This window comes from Macaca nemestrina, chromosome 10 (assembly GCF_043159975.1).
Source record: "Macaca nemestrina isolate mMacNem1 chromosome 10, mMacNem.hap1, whole genome shotgun sequence".
NCBI classification, from domain to species: domain Eukaryota; kingdom Metazoa; phylum Chordata; class Mammalia; order Primates; family Cercopithecidae; genus Macaca; species Macaca nemestrina.
This window is the reverse complement of record NC_092134.1, coordinates 74,185,993-74,192,853: the sequence shown is the minus strand read 5'-3', so window position 1 is coordinate 74,192,853 and position 6,861 is coordinate 74,185,993. Positions and strand designations below refer to the sequence as shown.

Here is a 6,861-nt window from a genome sequence, read left to right as displayed (position 1 = left end):
TTGACTTGTACATGGAATATAACATTGCAGCTTCCTCAAATAAAAAATGCAGGTGTATTTAAAATGAACCTAAATAGCTGGTGAAAGAGCTTCTTAGAAGTTGTACTTATTTTAAATTAGAATTTTAAAATAAAACATGAAAATGGTTTTTGCAATTGCAGAATTATATTTTTGCTGCCATTATAGGAGAATAATTTTTAGAGTTCTCTTGAAATAGAAATATATATTTTAAGTGCTAGTCCAAAATTAAAAGAAGATCACTCTGTAACACCATTAGAGAGAAAGAGAGACTGAAATGGGGAAGATATAAGTAATAACAATTAGAAAAATGTGATAACTGCAAAAACCTCATTTATGTACCATTTGATTTCTGAATTACTTTGCTTTGTTCTTCCACAGAAACAGGAGGTACTATGTCACGTGAAATTACTAAAATAATAAATTCTTATTTTCTTGAGGGGAAATTATGTAGTCTGATTTAAAAATATAATGTAGTGACCAAAACAGCAGATTAGCAGAGAATATGATTGCCTCTGATTGTCCTTCAATATCACCTCAGATTCTAAGGTTATTATTCATTCATTTGTAATGAGGTATCTCATCTCCTCTGACATTTACTATGTTTAAAATCCCACAAGAATCTATACTGCTTCCAGAGAAGTGACATAACACAAAGATTGGCATGTCCTTGTGAGCAAGTTGTGTACCAAAAACATAACGTACTCACCAAAAATGAAGCCATTTTACATCTTTTGTCACTGGATCTAATTGGGTAGTTAGGTGACTTACAAGAACATTTTCTTTGCTATATCTAAGTTAAAGTTAAACTTGTGAGTCCTTTTTCTTGGAAGGAGATTGAAAAAGATAAACTTTCACACAGAAAGTGATTTACCAGTCATTTAAAGAATTCATTTCTGTTTTGTTTCATATATTACTACTGGGCTAAATCTGTTTCTTTCCGGCTTTTTCTTAAAGCGGGATTTCAATTGTAATGCTGCCATCATAGTTCACAGGAGAGAAATTCTTCAACTTTCTCTGGAGTCAGACTACATGTAATGAAGTTATTCCCGAGGTGATTAGTCATTACAAATTCAAGTTATGATATGCTTTGGCTGTGTCCCCTCTCAAATCTCATCTTGAATTTTAGTTCCCATAATCCCCACATGTCATGGGAGGAACTCAGTGGGAGGTAATTTAATCACAGCGGCAGTTACCCTCATGCTGTTTTTGTGACAGTGAGTAAGTTCTCATGAGATTTGATGGTTAAGTGTTTTTCCCCCTTTGCTCAGCACTTCTCCTTGCTGCTGCCGTTTGAAGAAGGACGTGTTTGCTTCCCCTTCCACCATGATGGTAGGTTTTCTGAGGCTTCCTGAGCCATGCTGAACTGTGAGTCAATTAAACCTCTTTCCTTTATAAATTACCCAGTCTCAGGTATGTCTTTATTAGCAGCATGAGAATGGACTAATACAAGATATAACAACAACAAGAACAACAATAATGTCAAGGTATTTATGCATATAATCAGCTGCAGCCACATCACATCAAAAGTAATAATGACAACTATTCATTAAAAAAAAGAAAGAAAGTTCTAAGGGAAAATGAAAAAGTGCCAGTGTTTCAGTGGAACTCTTGGAAACTTTGTCTCCAAATTGATTTATTTTTTAATTTGTTGGGGAGGGAAAACAAAAATACATTTTCCTTCCGCACATCATAGGTTCATTGACTGGGGCCTCTGTCATAAAAGACAGATTAACAAGAGAAAGGCATACACATTTATTTAATATTATTTTTACATGATACAGGAGCCTTCATAAAGAAGTGAAGACTGAAAAAAAATCAGTTAAACCTGAGTGTTTTTAAAATAGATTTGAGGAAGAATAGAGAATCATGGAAAAACATGAGGCAAAAAAAAAAAAAAAAAAGAGCAAGAAAGAAAGAGAAGAAAGAAGAAAGAAAAGAAAGAAAGAAAGAAAAGAAAGAAAGAAAGAGAAAGAAAGAGAAGAAAGAAAGAAAAAGAAAGAAAGGAAGGAAGGAAGGAAGGAAGGAAGAAAGAAAGGAAGAAAGAAAGAATTAAGGGTAATAAACCGGGGGAAGCTTAGGCCTTTTTGTTGAGATTCCTCTTGGTGTCCCTGTGATCTGTGTCTTTAGGGGTAAGGATGCTCCTTTCCTCCAGGCATTGAGAAGCCACCTCTCACACGAAGAACTATGACCTTCTCCAGGGGAGGAGTGAAGAAGTCAGAAATACCTTCCTGCGTATCTATTTCACAAATTCCTTCAACTTAAAATATTCCATATGTCAAGGTGCCACATTTTAGGAGAGCATATCTTGAACTCTGTCAAGTTCTATTTTTTTTTTCTTTTAATGTGATGGAGTTTTTGGGGTGTGTGTGTGTTTAGTGTTGGGTGAGAAAAATACCTTCTATCCTAAAATACTAGTTGTAGTTATGTACAAATAGTCATAAACTCAGTATTTTAAAGAGAAAAAAGAAATCTTAACCATCATTTAACCCAATAGTTATAATAATGTCAGATCATCAGAATTACCTAGAATTGCATGTGTGTATTATATGATCTTAAATTGTATCATATGTGTGTGTATATATATATGTATGTATAGGTGTTGCTGAGTTTCATTTCTGGAGAGTCAGTGCTAATTCACAAGGTATGGAGAATGACAATGCAAGGTTTCCTCTATGAGCAGCCAGGCTGGGAAACCATTTATGTTACAAGTTCTGTAACTTTGCACATGAGGCAACTGAAGGCTGTGTAGATTGACCGATCTACCAAATATCATACAGCCGTCGGATACCATAGTCAGTAATAAACCCAGGCTTTCCGACTCTTGACTTTTCCCCATAACCGAGGTTTTTTTCTTCAAGATATTTTATGAGACATTGCTAATCCCTTGACTATGACTTTGAATGTCTGACACTTCACAGATACTCAGCTCTTGTTATTTGCCTAATAAATAATTATTTATGCTGTTGATTCACTACTTATCCTTTAAAAGTAACATTAAAAATAAAGTTGTTAACACTTGTTTCCTTTCATTGGAAATGATTTTCACATTTTCTCATTTCTATTTGTTAACACTTATCTTCAAACTTGTGGTTTTTCACTTCAAAGTTAAACTATTTAAATTCAGAAAAAGTTGTTTATTAAATTCACTTGTTTAACAATTTCAGAAAAGTCAGCCAATGAATTGTTTATTGAGAAGGCTGTTCCCTCCCTCCCTCCCTTCCTTGCTTCCTTCCTTCCTTCCTTCCTTTCTCTCTTCCCTCCCTCTTATAATCCCCAGAGGAAATGGCAGATGTGAATGGCTGAAATGTAATGTGATTGACTTGTCTCCCTAGTTTGTGTATTACTGCCCTCTGTTGGATACAATTAGGTCTGCTCTAATATGTTAGACTGTCTTGCCCCCTAGTGGTTTGTGCAGAAGACAGTAATGAGGACATTGGAAAACACTGTGTGAAAGATCAGCTAATTATTTATTTACTTTTAAATAACACAATTTGACCAAAGCCTGATTTTATAATAACTAATTTAACATGTAACAACTCACCTTGCTTGTGTCTCAAATTTCATTTATGAACAAATCAATAGACTTATTACTAAGTTAGAGAAATATGTTGTTATACAAGAAATATAAAACTTACAGTTACTTTTTATGCACAACTCAATTTATCACTTCATTAATTGGAGACTTCTTTTTTTTTTTTTAGAAGCACACTACAATAGTTAATTTTATTTGTTCAAGAGCTCATATTGCAAGCATTAAACCAAGCATAGGCTTTGATTCTATGAGCCCAAATTCACATATTGAAGATCAAAGCAAACTGCGATCCATGTACACAGATGAAAACTAAAGGCTCAGAGTTAATAACATTGTCGTTTTTAAATTTCTATAGCCTAGCGCCCAGTAGTCACAGGTCTTTTAGGTCCTTCTGGATGTCCCACAGGGTATCCGCACTTTTCTTGAGTTGAGCAACTTCATCATCCTTTAGCTTCTGGTTGATAACGCTGGTTAGTCCTCGGGCATTGAGGATACATGGAAGGCTCAGTAAGACTTCATTCTTGATGCCATACATCCCCTTTACCATTGTTGACACGGGATGAATCCTGGATAGATTTTTCAACATGGATTCAATAAGATCAGCCACACTTAATCCAATAGCCCAGTTGGTATATCCTTTTAGCTTGATGACTTCATAGGCACTTTCAACCACCATCTTATGCACTTGCTTCCAATTTTCACTATCATTGTCCGTTCCCATTTCTGGATTCAATTCCTGGAGAGAAACACCTGCCACATTCACGCCACTCCATACAGCCACACTTGAGTCGCCATGTTCCCCCAAAATCCATCCATGGCAGCTGCTGGGATGAATGCCAATTTTTTCAGCCATACGGTAGCGAAATCTAGCAGAATCCAGATTACATCCGCTTCCAATCATGCGGTGTTTGGGTAATCCACTTAGTTTCCAGGTAACATATGTAAGAATGTCCACTGGGTTGGAAACCACCATTATGATGCAATCAGGACTGTACTTGACGATCTGAGGAATAATGAATTTGAAGACATTAACATTTCTCTGCACCAAATTGAGCCGACTCTCCCCTTCTTGCTGAGGGACTCCTGCAGTTACCACTACAATCTTAGAATTGGCAGTCACAGAATAATCTTTATCTGCCACAATTTTAGGCGTCTGAAGAAATAAGCTCCCATGCTGCAAATCCATCATTTCTCCTTTAAGCTTATCTTCCAAAACATCCACAAGAGCAAATTCATCAGCCAGAGACTTTCCCAGAATGCTGATAGCACACGCCATACCACTTGTCCAACACCCACTACAGTGATCTTATTGTTTGGGACTGTTGCCTCTTCTTCCGCAACTGGTGCAATGAGTTTTTCCTTAAGAGTTGCCATTTTACACAGGAGGGAGAAGGCGCTGGAGACCTCAGTAACAGCAGTGCGGAGAAGACAATGTGAGCTGCCTGCGTCTCCAATTGGAGACTTCTAATGGGCCATTTTCTGAAAATTGAATTTATTTCCTCTTCTTCTCCTTTCAGAGATAGGTCTGTCTCTGTTGCCTGGGTTGGAGTGCAGTGGCTTCAGGTTCCTAGCCTCAAGCGAACGTCCTGCACCAGCTTCCTTTGTAGCTGGGACTACAGGTGTGCATCAACACACCAGGCTAATTTTTAAATTTGTTTTTGGAGAGACAGGTCCCGCTTAATTTCCCAGCTGGACTCGAACTACTGGCTTCAAGAGATCCTTTTACCTCAGCCTCCCAAAGGTCTGGGATTACAGATGTGAGCCACTGAGCCCAGTCTGAAAATGGAATTTCCTGAACTGGAATGAGTTTTATTCACTGTGGCTGAGATTCTGCAAACTGAAGCAGAGACATGCAGCAGAGATTTTTTTTTTTTTTTTTTTTTTTTTTTTTTCTGAGACAGGGTCTCACTCTGTCACCCAGAGTGGGGTGCAGTGGCATAATCTTGGCTCACCACAACCTCTACCTCCCAGGCTCAAGCAATTCTCCTTCCTCAGCCTCCCGATTAGCTGGGATTACAGGCGTGCAGCACTACAACCCAGCCTTTTTTTTTTTTTTTTTTTTTTGTATTTTTAGTAGAGACATGGTTTCACCATGTTGTCCAGGCTGGTCTTGAACTTCTGACTTCAAATGACCGACTTATCTTGACCTTCCAAAATGCTGGGATTACAGGTGTGAGCCACTGAACCTGGCATGAATTTAAATTAGAAAAAAAGAGACACTTTAAGCAAATTTTTTTTGACAAAATATGAAAAATAAGTAAGTTGGCTATAGTAAATTTACTACTATTTCAAAATAAAACATAATCTGCATAATCACCCATTCAATTAATTCATTAGAAATTAACAAACCTAATTTGTCCAACTCTCAGATGAATAAGAAGTAAAAAAGACTCTTGGTTTCTTGGAGCCTACACTCCTCAGATTTGTAGATCCTGTCAGGTTGAGTCTTATATCTAAGAATAGATTAAATTTTCCCCCTTTCTCCTATCACTCCAAACTTACCACTCTCATGAATTCAGTTTTTTTTCTTGTTTATCATCCCAATAATCCATATCTGTATGTCCTAGGGTATAGTACCTCAACCAAGGTGAGTTTTTAATGAATCTTTGTTTTCACTACCGCCTGTCTCTTTATAACCCTTAACTCTTCTCTTGCCCCCTCTGGTATTCAAGAAACCCTGAGACTTTACCATGAAAAATTCCTCTACTGAAAGGTCGATCAGCCATCTATTGCCTTAAAATGAAGTCTTTGCCCAGAAAGTAACAATGTATTTGCCCAGAAGTAAATTAAGCTTTATCTTGAGTTTTAAATCAAGTATGTATTTAATTCATCTTCCTCTCTTCCAGGCCTACACACACGCGCGCGCGCGCGCACACACACACACACACACACACACACACACACACACAGACAAAGGATAGACTCTGGAGGACAAAGGGCAGGAATTTACGGCGCAATTGGTCTTCTCACTCCATAAACAGTATGCCTTAAAATAGCAAATCTACCTCATCTTTTTTTTTCTTCTTTTATTCATTCTTTTTGTTCTTCTTAAACTAAAGAACTTGCCCTTCTCTCTCAGTGTCAGCAGGGATGACACTTAGTCAGGTATGGCTGTACTGGTTGTGAAGAGCTGGTATCTGTCTGAATTGATTGCTGCATCTGTCCTGATGAGCTGCTGCTTATTACAGATTCCGAAGATTACCATAGGACAGCAGGCAGTTTTCATTTGTCCACACCAGAGTTTTGTGTGTGGTGTTCCCTTTTTTCTAGAATCACTTACCTCTCTCTCTTCTAATCCTGAATTCTCA

At 37.4% G+C, this 6,861-nt stretch overlaps 1 pseudogene; it reads right to left on the bottom strand.

Moving 5' to 3' along the window:
• Positions 1-3,743: 3,743 nt before the first annotated feature.
• LOC105474053 (L-lactate dehydrogenase B chain pseudogene) lies at positions 3,744-5,029 on the bottom strand (annotated as a pseudogene).
• Between the last annotated feature and the right edge of the window lie 1,832 nt (positions 5,030-6,861).